The sequence below is a fragment of the Theobroma cacao genome, chromosome 10, assembly GCF_000208745.1.
Source record: "Theobroma cacao cultivar B97-61/B2 chromosome 10, Criollo_cocoa_genome_V2, whole genome shotgun sequence".
NCBI classification, from domain to species: Eukaryota; Viridiplantae; Streptophyta; class Magnoliopsida; order Malvales; family Malvaceae; genus Theobroma; species Theobroma cacao.
The window spans coordinates 6,742,374-6,764,213 of NC_030859.1; positions in this window are offsets into that span (position 1 = coordinate 6,742,374).

Sequence of the window (21,840 nt, forward strand, 5' to 3'; positions counted from 1 at the left end):
TCACAACCCAAACTCGGGGGCCATGATCGACGCATGAGCCCAACAGGCAAGCCTACTAGACCCGAGCAAGCCTCAAAGATCACAACCATATAACTCAAATGCCAAGGGATTTATAGTCAAATATTCATAACAATCTCAAATATGTTACATTATCCTTAGCTCACAATCCATACAATTATACATAAAGTCATACAATAGCTATCAAATCGGGTTCGTACATAACAACCCTTATACACTTCAAATGGCACATTGTGCCTGACATATTCACCAACTAATTGAACCGAAAGGCAAAAAGGCCATACCGACTCAGTGGAGTGACACGTTGGGAGGGAGACTTACCGGATGCTAATTACATGTCCGTCTAATCGACGACACTTACCACATGACCTCATAGCTTCTCTTATCTGCACATAGTACAACAGAGGGGTGAGTCATCTAATACTTAGTGAGGGGATGCTATCACAGCATAATATTTTACATATAAAATATTTTTAGGCCTATCTAGCCATAATACATTCATTTTCAAACATCTCCAATGCAAAAGTGCAAGGATTATCCTAATATCCTACATGCACAACTCATCATAGTCAAACTCACCAAATCACATATCAACGACATATAATATCCAGAAATTTTCAAGTTCTATGTCCTCACAACAAATCATATCAATTCAAAGCTTATCTTTAAAGATATTATCATCAAACTAGGTTTCATAAGCACATTTTAATTGTTGAGACCAACCTCAAATCTCATTCGTAAACAGTTGCTTACTTCGAAGCATTCCATCAAATATCATTCACAGTTAGTCACCACAATTTCATATTCAAATCAGATCATGCCATATCCCATGTATGTTATCATAGTCAAATGAAATTAAATGAGTGGTGTCACCCTAAACACAGTCAGATCACACACGGTGGCCAACCAACAGAGAAACAAATCATGTGTAAGGCAAAGCTGCTAGGCAGAGAATAGATCACGCATGTGACAAAGCAACGAATGGAGAGCAGATCACACACGTACCAAAGCAATGAGTGGAGAATTAGATCATCGACCAAAGTAAACTCCCGACGTTGGCATCACCCGGCGTAATCTCAATGGATGCCATCAAATCACTACAGGCAAGATTAGTGCCATTGTCCTTGCTTACCACCATCCCTACAGGCACACAAAGTCACAAGGCGTGGGACTCCGCTCCACCTCAAGTCATATCAACTTCCGAAATTTATCCCTCGGATGGAACACATATCCATAAATCAGGTCATCTTGCTTGTAACATTCCATATGTCCACATCAAATCACATTTAAATTCATCGAGCTTTAGTCATCTCTAAGCTTAGTATAATTCTACATGCCTTCAAATCTTTAAGGAATTATAAAAAAAAACATAATCTATCTCTAGGCCCTCATGCCCATAACCCCACATGGGTATTCATCATATTCTATCAAATCAATCATGTTTTAACAGCCTAATACTTATCCTCAATCTGCCACAATTACGTGGGCATTCACACATAGATCATGTCTATAAGCAATCTTGGCTCTTTGACTCGCATACTTAAAATCACCTCGATCGTTATGCTAGTAACCCAAATACACATTATGCCCATATTACTAATTGGGTAGTCCATTCATCACAATTTGGCACAGTCCTTAATTCATAATTTGTATCACACCATGGTATGCCTCTTGCCCTACGTCCTGCAAATCGTGGGTTCCAACACAATGCCACCATGAGGCTCACCATAAATCACGCAAAGACAATTTCCTTCTTTCAAATAACTAGTTAGCCTATGCATTCTCATCTATGCACACAATCATACTTGTTCTCTAGCCTAAGCACATACCTTTAGGCAAACATATATATATACACATACACACAAATATATATATTATATACATATCAATTTATGAGCCTAAGCATTCTCATCTAGGCATACACATAACATTCAAGTGCCATGGCAACGCACACATTATACAAAATGCATCACATGCATTTAATTGAATCTTACTCACCTTGACAATCGGAGGCACACCGCAATCAAGCTTAACCTTTAACCTTCAATTGTCCTTCAACTCATTAACTCATCAATAGCCTCCATTCTCCCTTTAGACACATCAAAACAATACAAAATTATTTATTTCCTAGCTTTCAAAAATATCCTAACATTTTAAAAATGCCCAAATCCAATATATAAGCTCAATCTTCCAACAAATGAGCTAAACCCTGACCTCAGAAGCTGGGTTGCCCAAATCCAATTTCCAAATCTCTAATAAACTCAAGGAGAAAGAGTTTGGCTAAATCTACAAATATTTGGATCCGAGGTTATTAACCAATTGAATTGAAAATCAATCGATAAAAATGCATAATCTTACCTTCAGATCATTTCCCAAACTTGGATCTAGCTCAAATGGGCTCCAAATGACATTTGGGGGCTTAGGGTTTCATATGGGGTAAAGAGAAAATGCAAGAAAAAGTTGAGAGAGAAATGGGGTGGAATGCCCGTTGACCTATTTTTTATTTTTGCCTTTTCTCTTTGATATATCAATACATTGATATCGAAACATTTGGCAATGTATCAATACATTTGCCCTAATTTCGACTACATGTGTCAATACATTTAGGCAATGTATCAATACATTTTAGGTAGAATGCTCTTGAGTGCCCTCTACTTCAAATGTATCGATACATTGGACAATGTATCGATACATCTTCATCTTTCTAAGAATGTATCGATACATTTGCTAATGTATCGATATATCTTGCCCAAATTGCATCTTTCGAGCACCCAAACTTTCAAAAATCCGAACTTAACACCCCAAAATCATTTCCTTTTTTAATCTCATACCTCAAATAACTCATTTAATTCAAAATCCTCATACATATGTCCTCATGCATGCATCAAATTAAATCAAATCCTCAATCTATAGGATTAATTCATCATTTTCATTGATTTTTGCCTTAATGGCATACTTAGATGTAAAAGTGCCAAACATCTACACAATTTCATTAAGGATCTTAATTTAAACCCACATTCATAATCATTTACCACCTAGAAATAATCCTATTTAGCAAAACTTAAATAACCCCTCAAATCATTGGCCAATTTCACATATAAGCCGTATCAAAAATCAAAAGTGTTACAAAAATAATTAATGTAGACTAAGGAATTTACAAGCACTAATATCACATTCCCAAATTTAGCACAAATCTATTCCTCAATGTCAAATTCTACTAAAGATTAAAAATCTTCAAAGAACATTGACAACTTACTTAGATTTTTTGCACATTGATTTGTTGTTTGATTAGATGAATATGATTTGGTTACTTCAAAGGTGTGATTTAAAGCCAAATTTGTGAGGTTTGGTGAGTGTTTTTGAGTGGGTGGGAGGTAAAGAGAGAAAATCTGGTGTTAAAGAGAGAAAAACCTTAAAAATGAAAGAGGATGGTGAAAGGATGAAAGGTGAGGCAATTTTTAAAATGTGGGCCCGAGAAAGCACCACAACACTCTAGCCTCGAGCCTTAATATGGACATGGGGTTGAGTTAGGTGCCTCGGCCTTGAGCAAGAGGCATCAAGGCATGAGCGCCGCAACACTATTTTGAAATTTTTCTCTTTTGAAATAAACACCTGCAAAAAGAAACCAACAAAGAAAAATTAGTAAATAACATTAAAATTAAAAATTAAAAATTAAGATGTTAAAGAAACATAAAGAAAACTACTAAGGAAAAATGACTAAGTGCGAAAAACTTGGGTTGCCTCCCAAGTAGCGCTTTCAGTTGGACTTTCTTCCAAGCTCAATTTTGGTTGGACGATTGATGTCACCTCCCTAATAATACTTCAACCATTACCCATTCACTTTAAACTTCTCATTAGTCTTGCCATGAACAACTTCCATTGAGCGATGTGGGAACACTTTTGAAACAAGAAAAGGTCTTAACCACCTTGATTTTAACTTGCTTGGAAATAGCTTCAATCGAGAGTTAAATAATAGCAAATGTTGGCCTAGCTCAAAGCGGTGCTAAACAATCTTCCTATCATGCCACTTCTTAGTTTTGTCCTTGTAGATTTTGGCATTTTCATAGGCATCCAATCTAAACTCATCTAACTCATTCAATTGCAACAAATGCCTCTCAACAGCTGTTTCCAAATCAAAATTCAACTCCTTAATTGCCTAACAAACATTGTGTTCAAGTTCCACCGGAAAGGTGACATGCCTTTCCAAAAACCAATCTATAAGGAGACATACTTATTGTAGTTTTGTAGGTAGTCTTGTATGCCCCAAGGGCATCTCCAATCTTTTGGCCCAATCCTTCCTTGGTGGAGACACAACCTTTTCCCAAACCCTCTTGATTTCCAAATGGAGACTTTGACTTGTCCACTTTTTTGTGGATGATAGCCAATTGCAACTTTTCCAAATAATTGCCTTCATCACTCACTATTACCCCGTGGTGTGCCAAATCTAGGGAAGATGTCCTTCCTTAAAAATTTCAACGTAACCTTACCATCATTTGTAGGCAAAGTTAAGGCTTCGGCCCACATCAACACATAATCAATGACCACTAAGATGTAGTGATTGTTGAAAGAAAAAATGAAAGGTTCCATAAAATCAATCCCCCAAACTTGAATATTTCCATTTCCAAGATGTTGTTGAGTGGCATGTCATGTTTTAGGGTTTTCCACTATTTGACACCTATCACAAAGCAAAACAAAATTGTGAACATCCTTAGAAAGTGTAAAGCAAATACAAACCCGACTGAAGAACTTTCACTGTTGCTCTATCTCCTCCAAAATGTTCCTCATACTTTGAAGAAAGAAAACGCCTCAATCTGTTTTCAACTTCCTCTTCCGAAATACACCTTTTTAAAATTCTGTCAACACACTGCTTAAATAAAAATGGTTCATTCTAAACGTAAAAATCTAACATCGTGAAGAAATTTTATTCTTTGATGAAAGTTTAAAATAAGAGGCAAAAGCTTACTGACAATGTAATTTACATAGTCAACATACCATGGTAAATTTTTTTGACCAACATACAACAATTGTTCATCAAGAAAGGTTTCGTTGATCAAAGTTAAGTCTTTACCTTGGTTGTCATTCTCTAACCTTGACAGATGGTCTGCTACTTGATTCTCTATGCCTTTTTTTGTGCTTTATTTCCAAATCGAATTCTTGTAGAAACAAAATCCATCTTATCAACCTTAGCTTGGCATCTTTCTTACCACTCAAATACTTAATTGCAAAATGGTTAGTATATACAATAACTTTAGTGCCAATCAAGTATGAACAAAACTTGTCAAATGCATAAACAACAGCTAATAGTTCTTTTTTAGTGATAGTGTAATACATATGAGTTTTAGTTAAAGTTTTGCTAGCATAATAAATAGAATGAAAATTTTTTTCTTTCCTCCAACCTAACACTACACTTACAACATAGTCATGAGCCTCACACATAAGCTTAAATGGAAATGTCAAATAAGGAACTACAATGATGGGTGTAGATACTAATTTCTTTTTCAATTCTACGAATGTAGCATGACATGCATCATCAAACTTAAAAGGAACATTTTTCTTTAAAATATTACACAAAGGTTTGGAGATTTTGGAAAAGTTCTTAATAAACCTCCCATAAAAACCAACATGACCAAGAAAACATTTAATACATTTTACTGAAGTTGGCAATGAAATCTTTTCAATCATCTTTATCTTGGCCTTGTCCACGTCCGATCATCTATTCGAAACCTTGTGACCGAGAACAATGCCTTATTGCATCATGAAGTGGCATTTCTCCCAACTCAACACTAGATTCGTTTCTTCACATCTTCTAAGTACCTTATGAAGATTTAGCAAACATTCATCAAAATTATTACCAAAAATAAAGAAGTCATCCTTGAATACCTCTAAATTTACTCTATCATATTAGAGAAAATGACCGTCATGCATCTTTGAAAAATGGCAAAAGTGTTGCACAGTCCAAATGGCATCCTTTTAAAAGTAGAAGTGCCATAAGGGTAGCTGAAAGTGGTATTCTCTTGATCCTCTAAAGATATTTCTATTTGATTGTATCCCAAATGCCCATCTAAGAAACAATAGAACTCCTTACTAGCCAACCTATCCAACATCTGATCAATAAAAGATTACGAAAAATGATTCTTACTTGTGGCTTTGTTAAGCTTTCGGTAGTTTATGCATACTCTCCATCTAGTTACTGTCCTCATGGGAATAAGCTCATTATTATCATTTTCTACCACAGTCATCCCACCTTTCTTCGGCACACATTAAATTGGACACACCCATGCACTATTTGAAATAGAATAAATGATGCTCGCATCTAACCATTTAATGATCTCATTTTTTACCACCTTTTTCATAATCAGATTTAGTATTTTCTGATGCTCAATAGTTGCTATATGATCATCCTTATCACAACCCACATCCTAGGCCATGACCGACTCATGGGCCTAATAGGCATAGCCCACCAGACCCAAGCAAGCCTTATTAAAGATTCTTGATAATGCACTATATTCGTTCACCAATCCATATTAGTGCTCAAATCCTATACTTTCGTATCATAACTTGAACCACAATAACAATAATCAATTCAATCTTTAAAACATATACTCATAAGTATATACAATGAAGTCTAAAATCTCCAATTTAATACTTGTACCAAGGCCATTATCCATTTACAATTTAATTAAATAAAGTGCTATGCTTCGTCCTCTAGCAGCGGAGCGATTCAGAATAGGGTACTAGGAGATGCCTTTATCTACATTTCAGTGGACCACGAATGCTGATGAAAAGCTCGCTAGTTGATCACTATTTGCAAAAGGGAAATAAGGGGGTGAGTCTCACAAACTCAGTGATCATCGGCTCCGTGAGTAGGGAGTAAATGAGAAACAAGCAATAAGCAGATAATTTGAATGATAAAACAAGAATATAAAATGCTAATCTTATAAACCAAACCACAAGAAGGATATTTGTGCCTTATAAAAATAATATTGTAAAATCATAACACAATGCTTTCTTTGGCAAAACAGTGCCAAAAATAAATGTACCAGAAAGAGTTTCAATTACCGGAAACATCATTTGCCATCAAAATATGAAATACAGTATAAAGGTATGCACACTACCAAAATGTGTGGCATGTAAAGAAATCAAAGTGTACAGTCACCTAAATCAACTCATGTTTGTCAAGTAAGCACTTAAAGCTTTTATTTAAACAATGGGAGCTATAGAGAAAATCTTAACTCCCCACCATGCAAAAGAGTATGCGTTGAAAACTCACACGACTCTCAAGTAGGAGAGTGTAATATCAACACGTGGACCCACTTCCACATAATAATAATCTGGGAGTCTTACTCCACTAGATTCCTATAGCCATGGCAGTCTCTACGATGTTGGCCAACATCAGAGAATCAAGCGGTTTCTACCGTGCACATCTGGGAGTCTTACTCAATCGGGGTCACTTGTGGCCTAGCCATGTATATATATCATAAGCCGTGGCCCCTACCATGCCTAACCGCTAGTCGGTGACCCAAAGGTTCTCTAGCTAAAGCTCACTCATGCACGAGGGTCACACTTAACTGAAGTGACAGTCAGCCTACTCTCGACCCACTTGGTTTATCAAAACCATTTTCAAAAATCACATTGAGGTTTCCAAATCTTTCGTTTAAAACCATTTGAAAACAAGGTTCAATAACCTTTCAAATTACTTTTCACATAGAAAGGCATGGTGTATTCTCTTATACAAAGATTGAACTAAAATCGGTACTCCAAACTTGCATTTTAAATCATTTAACAATTGCATTTAAACAATGCATATCACACAAAAATATAAGGCACAAATTTTGAATGCAAAACAATATAAAAGGCTTGTTTCTCGATTCTTAAAACACTTTACGTATATAGCTCATCTATAGATATATCCAAAACAATTTTCAAAACAACTTGCATCCATAATCTCCTACGAGTTCTACCAGCTCATGCTTTTCACAATTGCATTTAATGAAATTTGGCAACGTTTATAAAACATATAACACTATATAACTATGGACATTTTTGAAATAGGCACCCCCTACTCACCTTACAATAGCGGGACGCTTCGTCACTATTGATTCGGGTGCGTATCTCGCTATTTCTACTTGCCGGTCACTCATTACTTCACCCAGCACGCCACCACGATAAACTTTTCTACTTATATACTTCCTAGCAACAATCCAAATTCAATAATCTTAGTGTTTATCATTCCCATTTTCTTTCTTATTCAAACATTACCATCATGTTAATAACTCATACTATGCTAGAATCACAACTTTTCCTCACTTAACATTGCATATTCATATACATTTTGACACATTTTTACCAAAGTTGCCTTTATCTTTTGTTTGCGTAATTCTTTAAATTATAAGTATCGGCAACTTGTTTATAACATCAAGTGCCCATTTCAACCTTTCCAACAATCTTTATTCAAATTTGTCATATATTTCTCAACATAAACTACATATATGGAAGCAATAATCATTCTTACTTTTACTAAATTATTTCCAAGTTTATATGCATCACTATCTATCTAACTTTCAATACTTTGTTTCTCAATTCTCCATCCACAATATTCCTTTTTCATTTCTTTTAAACAACATGCCATACAAACTTAATAATTTTCAACTAGCTTATGCAAATAGATCCTTTCAACAACCATAATTCCTCACAATATTCGACTAACCGTAGGCTTTAAAACATAGTGTTAAGCTTACCGTTTTCCTTTCCACTTTGAGTCTATCATGTACCCATGGGTTTATTGGCTTGTATGTCACCAAATTTTCTCTAATCAAGCCAATCTTTGCTGCCACAAGACATTTCTCTTAGTCACTAACTCATTTGCAAAGATTACTTAAGCCAAAAACAAGAATCCTTACCTTTCCTTGCTTGAATCACCAAAACCAAGCTTTTTTCTTCCTTTCTCTCTTTTCTTTCTCCTTTCTTTCTTTCCTTTCTCCTTTCTTTCAACTGATCTCATCTATTTTCTTTTCAAGAGTATGGTTTTCCTTGCAAAACAAAGCCATTTTTCCTTTCGAATGCATGGTGGCAAGTTGAAATGGCATGGAAGCTTGAAAATGGCGTGGAGCATGGAGGAGAAGAGGAAGATATCTTGTGGCTGGAGATAAAAACCAGCCATGGGATAAGGATGAAGAGTCAAAGCTTTCTTTGGAAGCTTTGACCGAACTAATGGTAAAATTATCATTTTACCCTTTAAAGTTTTCACCCTTTTTAATCGTATCCTCCCACAATCTTTTAATTTCAATTTCTTTCCATTTTTCTTCCTTAACACTTATGTCAATAAAATATGAAGTTTATGCTTCAACACGGCATCACCGTAATATTTAAATATTTACTTACTCGCGCTAGCTTTATTTAATAAAGACATATGAGCCCTAGTAACATCATTTTTCTCCAAAATTTCCTCGTTCTTCTTCTCCCCCACTTAAATTGACCATATACTCCTTCTTCATGGAAAATTTTGACACTGAATAAAATATTAATTTATTAATAAAATATTATTTTATTCTAAAATTTTTCATTTGTCTCCTTGGCACCCAAAATGTCTTATTATGCCCCGATTCACTCCCTAATCACTTTTTATCTAGCTAATTCATCTTCAATAAAACTATTATTATTTAATTGCTATTGCTTCGTGTGCGAAATGTTTTACTCTAAAATATTTCCTTCACCCTTCATCACTCTTAAACACTCTAATTAACCTCAATTGGTATCCGATAAGTTCTGTCAGTCAACATAGCAAAGTACAGGGTGTTACAGTCTCTCCCACTTAAAATGAATTTGTCCTCAAATTCAAATCAACGTAAAGTGAATAGTCAAAGTTCCAAAATTCTACCACTTCACTTCCATCGGGCATTCTTAACATAACATCTTAGTTTATACATTATATCGTCTTCCAATCTTTATAGAAAACTCGACAATGCCATAGTACATACCATTATGTGTGCTACACTTCTTGAATCACATCAATACTATTCTTCATTTTATAAAGAGAATTCAAATATATCATTAATTCTAGTTACACAGCAATCAAATCAACCTTAAATTATCAATCATGCGTGTTTACATAACCATTCACAATTCCTCTACCTTGACCTTTTATCAAACTTTTCAACATTCAAGCATTTATCCCACCATTAACTATGGGTCTAAATCATCAGTTAATCTCTATTTTGTTTTACATACTTCCATACAAATCCCATTCAGGCATTTCATAATACATAAGGATCAAAACGTTTCATCCATTTCATATATATTCAACATTGCGGATGATTCAAATCCAGTAACCAATAGTACTATATTCTTGAAAATAATCTCCAATATTTTGATGATCGAGTGCTCTCTAAGTAATTACAACTTATACCACAATGCATTTCAATAATTAACAATATTCTTGCATGCATCCTCATGACCTAACCAATCTTTATAATTCCCGAGTCATAGCTAACTTATTAGTCATATGTCACATGCAACATACCTAACTTTAGATTTCTCAAAGTTATTTCAAATGTCAAACCTCATCGAGTCTACTTAATGGCAAGATAATCATTGCCTTAAACCAACATCTCCAGACATCCTCATATTTGCAACTTATCTTTATACTTATGTGACATATTAGTCACAAGCCCCAATGTGACTATATATAGTTGTTTGCTCTTTGAGCTTTAATGTCTTCTCGTTATGAAAAATCTCTCAAATTTTTCTCATTAAGGTATTCACAAGGTGGATACAAGTCCATAACTTATTGTTCAATGCCTAAAGCAGTGAACACAATTTCATTGCTAAAGTTCTACCCTTATTTACCAATCATAGCTCCCTTGCACATTTACCTGTGCATTGCTTGGTTGCTCATGAGCCACTCATGGCCATCTCATTTCGTCCTCTTACAGCAAGTTAAGCTAGTATATTCTCTTATGCTTTTTCATATACTTCCAAAACACTTAAACATTTTCTTTAATACAATCTCATTGGGAACTTGAACAATCGAAGGCTTATCTTTAAAGCCACTTATAACCTTAACAATTTAATGTATGCTTAATGGCATTTTAGCTCATTGGTCCCAATAGACATCATTTTCAAATCTCCCAAGGTGTCTTTTTCCTTAGTTCGAACCATATAAAATTAATTTAGTATGTTTGCATCTATTATCCTTAAGCTTTTTATGCTTGTCATAACAACATCCACATTTCTCCCATCATTTATCTTACTTCTCATTCACTCTTTCCTTAGCCTTCAACAAGGCTTAATCTCTTGTCTCCCTTATATCTTAAGATGTGACTTTAATTTGCATAATGTTTATCTTAATACTTCACATGATAATTTATTTCAAGAACTTTCTAACTTCCCTTTTTGTTTCATACCCTTATATAAGGTAATAAAGAAACTTTTCAATTCATTTATATAAATACCTTCCAAAACCTTAAAACTCCAATTAACAAGGCTTAACATTAAGTCCAATGACCATAATTTCGCTTGCAAATCCGTCTACATGCCACTCACATCTTGTTCTTGCTTCTTAACATAAGTTGTTCCTAGTGCTACGGCATTGAGCAGTCAGCATTGCGACACTACAGCCGTTGAAAATTTACTTTATTAAAACAATTATCCAAACTCTTAAATTACAACTCCAAAGGTATTTCCACATATTGATAACCTTTACATATTTCATGATCATGAAAACTATAATTTGCAAAACTAACTTTCTATCATACGTACACTATCAGAACATTAATTTCAACATATCTATTTCACCCTTTTTGTGGTATGCCAAAATCGTCATTTAGGCATATTTCACTACTAACAATCCTATTCCTTTACCATAGCATTTAGTGTAAATTTGCTTAGGCAATTATCTCCAAATAACTCTTAATTCATAAATATCAAATTGTATACCGCTTAATGTTAAGATCTTGGCTTTACTCATCGATCATTAACCAATCACATTTATAAAGTGAATAATTTACTCAATTATTGCATCTTGCCCTTGCCGTCATAAGATCAAAGTTTCTTAAACTTAAGATGCAAAAGCTCTCTCTTAAAGCTTATCCAAAATCGATATTTTATAAATCCCTTACCTTTGGGGAGATCACAGTCAAGACTGAACATTTACACCATGCTTTGCATATTAAACCAAACAGATTTTTAAATTGACCTTTAAAGCAATTCGTATATCAAACTCAAATATAGAAATCCGTATGGCATTTAGACTAGATTCGACATTTTCAATTCATTTAACTTTAAACTACCAAATCCACAACTAGTCCTTTAATCCTTTGGGCTTCGCGCTAAGCATAGCAAAATTCAAGCTCATCCTTAAAGCAGATTTGTTTACCAACCTTTTACTTCTTAACCATACATCAATTATAACAATCTCTAATTTTTCACCCTTGAGCTAATTCATGCACTTATAACTATAAACCATAATAGTTCAAATCAATTATTGGGATCTCACAGTCACTTAATTGAAATCCAAACCAACTCTCTTTGAGCTGTTGTACACATATTCAACACATATTCGCATATAAAATATTTCGGAAGCCAAACACCATTTATATATGGGCAAAGCAAACTTAATTAACATAGTGTACTTACATCCATGCACATGAGTATTGGTTTACACCTCCCAAAATGCTTAGATTTATAAACCTCAAATAAATCACAACCATCACTATTCATTCCAGTCAAAATATGCCCTTTATTACTATTACCACACGTGCTCCTTTGTATCAATCTTAAATACACTCCATAGTCATCTAATTTTTCTTCCCATTGACAATCATGGTCTCACATTATAGCTCCACCAAATGAGTAAGTTATTATAGACCCATTAGTCCAGCTCCACTTTCCTCCATCTTTAATCGGAGGGATATATCATTACATTAACCTTTCATTAGAAGCATTTGCTTTAAAATCTTTCCAACAACAGCTCGTGTCTCGGGTGGCATCTCAAACCCGGACAACGGCACCACTTATGACCTTTGTATGACGTTAGCAAAAAGGTAGGTTACTAGGAATATGAGTTTATATAGCCTCATGTCTATGACTTGTGCTACAGTCACAAACCATAACAAGACTCTACATTAACTCTGACAACTCCGCTGGCTGACACAAGAATCCCTAGGACTCAACTAAACCTAGAGCTCTGATACCAAGTCTGTCATAGCCCACATTTTGGGCCATGATCGGTGCATGGGCTTAATAGGCATAGCCCACCAAACCCAAGCAAGCCTTATTAGAGATTCTCGATAATGCACTATATTCGTTCACCAATCCATATTAGTGCTCAAACCTTATACTTTCGTATCATAACTTCAACCACAATTCCAATAATCAATTCAATCTTTAAAATATATACTCATAAGTATATACAATGAAGTCTAAAATCTCCAATTTAATACTTATACTAAGGCCATTATCCATTTACAATTTAATTAAATAAAGTGCTACGACTCGACCTCTAGTAGCAGAGCGACTCAGAATAGGGTATTAGGAGATGCCTTTACCTACATCGCAGTGGACCATGAATGCCAATGAGTAGCTCGCTAGCTAATCACTATTTACAAAAAGGAAATAAGGGGGTGAGTCACACAGACTTAGTGATCATCGGCTTCATGAGCAGGAAGTAGATGGGAAACAAGCAATAAGCAGAACATTTGAATGATAAATCCAGAATATAAAATGCTAATCTTATAAACCAAACCATAAGAAGGTTATTTGTGCCTTGTAAAAATAATATTGTAAAATCATAACACAATGCTTTCTTTGGCAAAACAGTGCCAAAAATAAATGTAATAGAAAAAGTTTCAATTATTGGAAACATCATTTGCCATCAAAATATGAAATATAGTATAAAGGTACGCACGCTCCCAAAATGTGTGGCATGTAAAGAAATCAAAGTGTACAGCCACCTAAATCAACTCATGTTTGTCAAGTAAGCACTGAAAGCTTTTATTTAAACAATGGGAGTTGTAGAGAAAATCTTAACTCTCCACCATGCAAAAGAGTATGCGTTGAAACCTCACAAGGCTCTCGAGTAGGAGAGTGTAATATCAACACATGGACCCACTTCCACCTAATAACAATCTGAGAGTCTTACTCCATCGGATTCCTATAACCATGGTAGTCTCCACAATGTTGGCCGACATCGGAGAATCAAGCGGTTGTTACCACGCACATCTGAGAGTCTTACTCAACCGGGGTCACATGTGTCCTTGCCATGTATACATATCACAAGTTGTGGCCCCCGCCACGCCTAGCCATCAGTCGGCGACCCAAAGGTTCTCTAGCTAGAACTCACTTGTGCACGAGGGTCACACTTAACAGAAGTGACAGTCGGCCTACTCTCGACGCATTTGGTTTGTTAAAACCATTTTCAAAAATTACATTGAGGTTTCTAAGTCTTTCGCTTAAAACCATTTGAAAACAAGGTTCAATAACCTTTCAAATTACTTTTCTTATAGAATGGCATGGTGTATTCTCTTATACAAAGATCAGACTAAAATCGATACTTCAAACTTGCATTTTAAATCATTTAACAATTGCATTTAAATTTCCTTGTTCTTCTTCTCCCCCACTTAGATTGACCATATACTCCTTTTTCATGAAAAATTTTGACATTGAACAAAATATTAATATTTTAATAATGATTTATTAATAAAATATTATTTTATTCTAAAATTTTTCATTTGTCTCCTTAGCACACAAAATGTCTTATTATGCCCCGATTCACTCCCGAATCACTTTTTATCTTGCTAATTCATCTTCAATAAAAATATTATTATTTAATTACTATTATTTCGCATGCGAAATATTTTACTCTAGAATATTTCCTCCACCCTTCATCACTCTTAAACACTCTAATTAACCTTAATTGGTATCCGATAAGTTCTATTAGTCAACATAGCAAAGTACGAGGTGTTACAATCCTTTAACAGGATCTTGTGCATACATATCGAACGACTTATTCATTTTATGTCTGCAATTGTCCATCCCAGTGCCTTCTTGTTGTAACACCCCAAACCTTGAAATGAGCCATATGTGTATTAAGGCTTATGATGATATGTTGGAATGGCTAAGTTAACGGATAAGCTTAATTGAATTATGATGTACATGTTTATAAGCTTAAAGGTATGCCTATGTCCATGAGCAATGAGAATGAAATATGAGTATAAGAGGGCTCGAAACGATATTGTGCACATGTTTGGCACATGAATGATAAAGTGTATAGTTAGGCACTCAGGAGAATATGATGCTTAAGTAAAATTATGCTAACTTTTCATTTGCACAGTATGTGACATAGAGCATAATGAGTATTTGAACTTGTGTGATAAGTTTATGCTTTGATATTGAGCATTCTTGATGAATTGAGATGAAAGTTGAAGCTACCTAACCTGTTGGTGAGCTCAAAGATGGTTGAAGGATAAAGATTGGAGCTCAACTGTGCAGCACCTCTAATTGTCATTGTGAGTGGGTTAATTTAAAACACATGTGATGCATGATGCATGAAAGATGTGCTACACTGGTACTAGATTTTGTATAGAGGCCTAAGTGAACATGCCTAGGCTAGATAAGTAATTTTTATATGAATGTGTATATGTATATATATGATTATATGTGTCGTAAGAAAGTCTAGAGGATATGATGAGTGTCTAAAAGTCAATCACCCTAGATAAGTGACTTTTGATGGATTATGAGCCTTTGATGCCTTAAAGATTTTAGAGGCACTTAGAACCACATCGAGCTAATAGATGATTAAAGCTTATTTAATATGAATTATAATTGATGTAGACATTTAGAATGTCAAAGGCATTATGACTTTATTTGTGGATTTGTGTTCCATCTGTGGGATGAATTCTGAACATTGATTTGATTTAAGGTTGAGTGGAGTCCCTTTCCCCTTGTGACTTTGTTAGGTACCTGTGAGGATGGTGGTAAACAATGACAGTAGTATTAGTCCTACATGTGATTCCTGCTTACAGTATTTTGATGTCATCCATCTAAGAATACTCTAGGTGATGCTGTCCGTTGGGAGATTACTCCGAACGATGATTCTAATTCTCGGCCCATTACTTCGGCTTACATGTGATTTGTTTCTCCACCAACGGCTTTGCCTTGAGCGAGATTTGACTCTGTTGGTTGGTCACCGTGAGTGATTTGATGATGTCGAGGGGAGGACTAATATATGATTGTGTTTCGATTTTTGTGCATGATATCAAATGGACTCAGATAGGCCTAGATAAATTTGATCTGAATCTTATATGATACTCTAACTAAGGTGTGTCATTAAGGGTAATTTTGGATGGCTGTGAGGACAAGCCCAATGATATTTGTGGAGACTCCTTAGAAACGATGATTTCCCCTGACATTAGAGATGTTTGCTAAAATGTTTTGTTGAATGGGCAGTGCCTTAATAATTATTTGTATATACGTATGTGTGTGTGTTATTTATCTTCACCCCTCACTGAGCATTAGATGACTCATCCATTTGTTATACCATGTGCAGACAAATAGGCCACAAGACTACGTACCAAGGGACGTCCAGTGACAGACCAATTTTGACATCCAGTTGGTCTCCACCCAACATGTCCACTCCACTACGTCTATTGTGAGCTTTCGCTCTACGTCTAGTTTAGTTATGTATATAGGCACGTTGTGCTATTTGAACTTGTATTAAGGGTTGTTAAGTACAAACCCGCTTTGATGGCCAATGTATGGCCTTATGAATATTATGTATGAATTATATGTTAAGGATAATGTTTTATATTTGAAATTAAATTTTGTTTATGAATATTTGGTTATGAAATCCCTCGACTATTTATTATGTGATTTGAAGTTCTAAGGCTTGCTCGGGTCTCACGGGCTGCGCCTGCCAAGCTTGTACGTGGTCATGGACCCTCAGGTTTGGGTCGTGACACTTGTGCTCCCTCAAACTCTTAAAAGCTTATCTTTTTGCACGTTAATAAAAGCAGAAAAAACAATAACAAAAAGAGAAAATGAGTTGCCAATATATGCATACCTCAAGTGATTTAACGAAGGTTTAAGCTCCAATTTAGGAGGTTCTTCAATAGATGGCTTCACTAGTGAGGATGAAGAAAATGAAAAAGCCAACGTCTCAAATTGTGTCCTCATGGCACTGGATGGAGCATCCAACAAGTTCAAACATTCAATAAAATCATCATCATTTCTCTCAAAATCAACTACTAAGGAAGTTTCAAGAAAGTTATTAAGGTGGTTTTCACTACACACCTTAATAGTGACAATACCAACTACACTTACTGCATAACATTAATCATGATCATTAGGAAACCTTAAAGCTTTAAAATGTTGAAACTTACCTCTTAATCCTGCACTCTCAAGGTAAGTTCTCCTTTCTTCACATTAATGAGCACTCTAGTAGTGAGTAAAAAAGGTCTCCCCAAGATGATTAAAACTTTTCTATCCTCTTCCATATCGAGTACAATGAAATCAGTCAAAAAGATAAACTTGTCAACTTTCACAAGCACATCTTTAACTGTTGGGATTAGCTTACATTCTTTTTGGAGATTAGCTTATGTGTCATTGGGTAAGGTTCCTTGTTCCTTGTTGTTTATGGCGTTGGTCAACTACCCAACCTGAGTTTCAAGATTTCTTAGTGAGGTTGCCTAACTATGAATGAGAGAGTTGGTCTTAGCCTTATAGTCCACAAGTAACTCCTCCATAAATGGTTTCTTTTCTAGCATAAAAGCTCTTGCTTGAGGTTGAAATCCATTAGGAATATTAGGCCTTGAAGCTAATAAAGACCCTTAATTATTACCACCCTAAGAAAAATTCGGACGGTTCCTCCACTTAGGATTATAGGTATTGGAATAAAGGTTGCTCCATTGCTTATTCCTCACAAACAAAACTGATTCTATACTAATAGGACATTGCACACTTACATGCCCATTTCCACACTAATCACAAGAAACAAATGGACTCTAGACTGAATGAACACCAAAAGAATCAAATTTCATAATAATGGTAACTATTTGTGCTGTTAATGTAGTAATAGCGTCAGCCTCGTGAACTCCATCTATCCTTTTATGCATTGATCTCTCAGATAGCTACTGATAGTTGTTCGTTACCATTTCTTCCAATAGGTCATATGTTCCATCAATGGATTTTGCCATAAAAGCTTCGCTAGCAGCATGTGAATCCTGTAGTTTCCCTTTACTTGGGTAAATTAGACAATTAACTTGGTGAGCTTAGGAAATGCAAAAGCTAGCCAAAAAACTTTAATTTCATCCTTGTGAATTCACAACAAAAGATTATGGAGACTGTGGAATGGAATTAGAGTTGAAGTAGGCCTTAAAAGGAATAATTTTTGCAAATCTAAACCTAAAAAGTCAACCCCAATGCATAGAGAGTCGACCTTGTGAAGCAAAAATAGGAGAAGTGCACAAATTATGGTCCAAGATTGACTATAGACCTTTTATAGTTGACCTCAGACTAACCAGTCAGCCTAAAACAAGCTTAAAAGCTATAAAAACTGATACTCACCTATTTTTCTCACATCTTTTTGTTCATCCACCCATTTTCTCTAAAATTTCACATTTTTCAAGACTTTCAAACTCCATCATCAAATCTTAGATTCTAAGTGCTAAAGGTAAGGATTTTTATTCCCAAAACTTGGCTTTGATGATTTTTGTTTTTTTTCTTTAAAAGCTAGAAATTATTTTAGGTTTTCAAGATTTGGCTAGATTCCTCCACTAAAAACACACTAAGGAGGAAAAATAGGTAAAATAAGTTGTTTAATTATTTGGTATAAGGTTTGGATGGAAGATTTATGGAAATGATTGGGAATAAGTGAAGATTAAAAAAGTTAAAAGTCAGTATTCAAAGTATTCCAAAATTGATATGGGTTTTTAAGAATATTGATAATTAAACCTTATTTTTAGGTGCTATGGGAGTAACTTGAGTTTGTTGAAGGAGTCGAGCTTTCGACGAAAGGTGCCAAGAGGAAAAGGCATGCTTCAAGAGGTGGGTAGATACGGTATTTTTAATTATTTTAATTTAATTAAGCATGTCTATGCTATAACCTTGCATTAAAACGTATTTTGATGAACCTTGTGGCATGAACGATGGTTTCAAGTTTGTTCTATGAAATCTAGGTATACCATGTAAACATGTAACTATGTATTTAATTTTAAGCATGATGAACAAGCCTTTCAATTGTTAGATGCCTCAAAAAATGATATTTGTCTATGAAAAATTACTTGATTAATGATTTAAAAATTTTGAATAAAAAATAATTAGTTTTGCATAAACCCTAGCATCAAGTCAATCTGTCTTTGAGATTGATAATTTTCATTTAGTCTTCACTTCGAACTTCTATTGTGTAAACAATTGGATTCATCTTGTATTTGGAAATGGACTTTGAACCCTTTGACTTCATTTGGTTTTGAACCTTTTGATTTTGGATGGTGAATGGATTCACTTTGTCATTTAGAAATGAATATTCGGATATTTGGAAACATAACACAAAATGTTTTAGTAGAGCCTACTTGAGTTATGGACCTATAGCTAATGATAGTAACCACTAGCCATTATGCATAATGCTTAACTCTGATTGGGTATCTAACAGAGTCTTGCCCGGTTTGATTTGGTTTCGTTTTGTAGTTGATACGATCCTACCTCCTTTGATATACAGTCAATGACTATTATGTATCCAACGACTTTCGTGCTACAACACGCTTTGATTTCATTGTCCATGCCATTTAGCTCTCCATAATCCATTTGTAATTATATTTGACTCTATGGCATTGGGATTCGATATTTGTTTCGACTTTGAACTTTGGAATTGATATCATTGATTTTGGATTTTGGTTTTGGTAGTTGTTTAGACTTTGGTCCTTGAATTTGGCAATTGTTTCGACCAAGGTGCTTCAGTTGCTACTTGTTTCGATTCTAGCATTTAGATTTGGTATTTGTCTTGGCCTTGATCTTTGGATTAGGTAATTGCCCCAACTTTGATGTTTAGACTTGATTTACTCAATATAATACAAATTATGTTATTTTTGAAACTCATTCATTTTGTTCAAAGATTTTCTAGAGATAACAACATTATTTCATTTTCTTTGAAACCAAACCTTTGTTTTCCTCAACATCTTTTACAAAAGATTTAAAGCCCGATATTTATAAATTGTTTTCTTGTAAATACTTTAATGTTTTATAAACCACTTTTTTATTTCAAAGGCTTAAAATTGGCTTTTCAACTAAACCTTATAAAATCCTTTTAAATAAGTTTGTATCCGTCGAGATGTTGGTATTGAAGTTTTTAATACATGATTATACTTGACACATAACTCACACCTTAGGATGTTTGATTTTGTCTAGGGATTGAATTCCCAAACTCTTTGAACATTTATTATGGTTGAAAGGCAAACTTTGATATTGTTTGAAATGGATTACTTGCATTTATTTTAAAAGTGTCTAAGACAAACACTCTCCCGTTTAGCTTGTTCCCCCTCCCTGAATCTACTCATGAAGTTATTTATAACTCACACATGTAAAATGCATTTGTTTTGCAAATCAGTAGTTGCTTAAGCTTGTTGTCCTTGGGAAGTAGCTATTTCTATAGTCAGCATTATTAGGTATTCGATAAGGCATCCAGTAGGTGTCAACCTTTTTGTTTCTAAGTCGCACTCCACTGGTCTAATTTGGTTTGGTCATTTATGTTTGACTATCATTGATATTATTTTGCTATGTCTTGTATTAAATGGCATGTATTTTGAAATTGCCACAAAAAAGCCATACTTTGTAATTGCCACAAGATGACCTGTATATGTTACTTTAACATATGTTTCTTCCACATTCTAAGCTCATGAGTGGGCAAACTAAAATGACATATTCCTATATGATGTAATATGTTCATGCATGTTTGATATATGGTTCCATGGTGATGAGTCCCATGAGGTAATTCCACTTATTTGATTTAGTTGTTCATTTTCGGTTTGCATGGGTTAAAAGGATCACTCCCATTGATACTGTTGTGCCGATCGTGGTCCCTAGACTTGGGTCTTGACATAACAGCATCAATAGTAATTCAAACTTGACTACTCAACCCATTGTAAAATGTTTGAACTTGGAGCCACTTTGGAAGACCATGATGAAGGCAACTTCTTAGTAGGTCCTTATATCTCTCCCAAGCCTCTTACAATGACTCATAATCAAACTGTGTGAATGGTGTAATATCACTTCTCATTTTCGCTATCTCGGCTGAGTGGAAGAACTTAGCTAAAAACTTTTAAGCAAGGTCATCCCAAGTTGAAATGGAGCCTATAGGAAGTGAGTTTAACCATATCTTTGCCTTGTCCTGTAATGCGAAAGGAAACGTCTTAGTCAGATGTCATCTCAGTCACTCCATTATGCTTGAAAGAATCACAGATCTCCAAGAAATTAGAAATATGGGCGTTTGGATCATTATTCAATAAACCCCCAAATTAGACTAAAGTCTGGATCATTTAGATGATGGCCAACTTGATCTTGAAATTGTTGGCTTGAATAGCCAACCTTCTAGGGCTTAAGTGAAGCCCTTGTACTAACGGAACAACATAATCTCTTAACGATCGATTTTCTTCCATTACTCATTCTTGGACTTGCTATTCTCTTTGTTGTTTAGCCATTATATCAATATGAGTAGAATTTTCTAGATTTTCCCTACGATGTCTTCTAAATGCCCTCTCAATCTCTGGATCATAAGAAATAACTTTATATAATAAAGTAATCACATTACCTTAATTATTAAATATGAAAGACAACAAC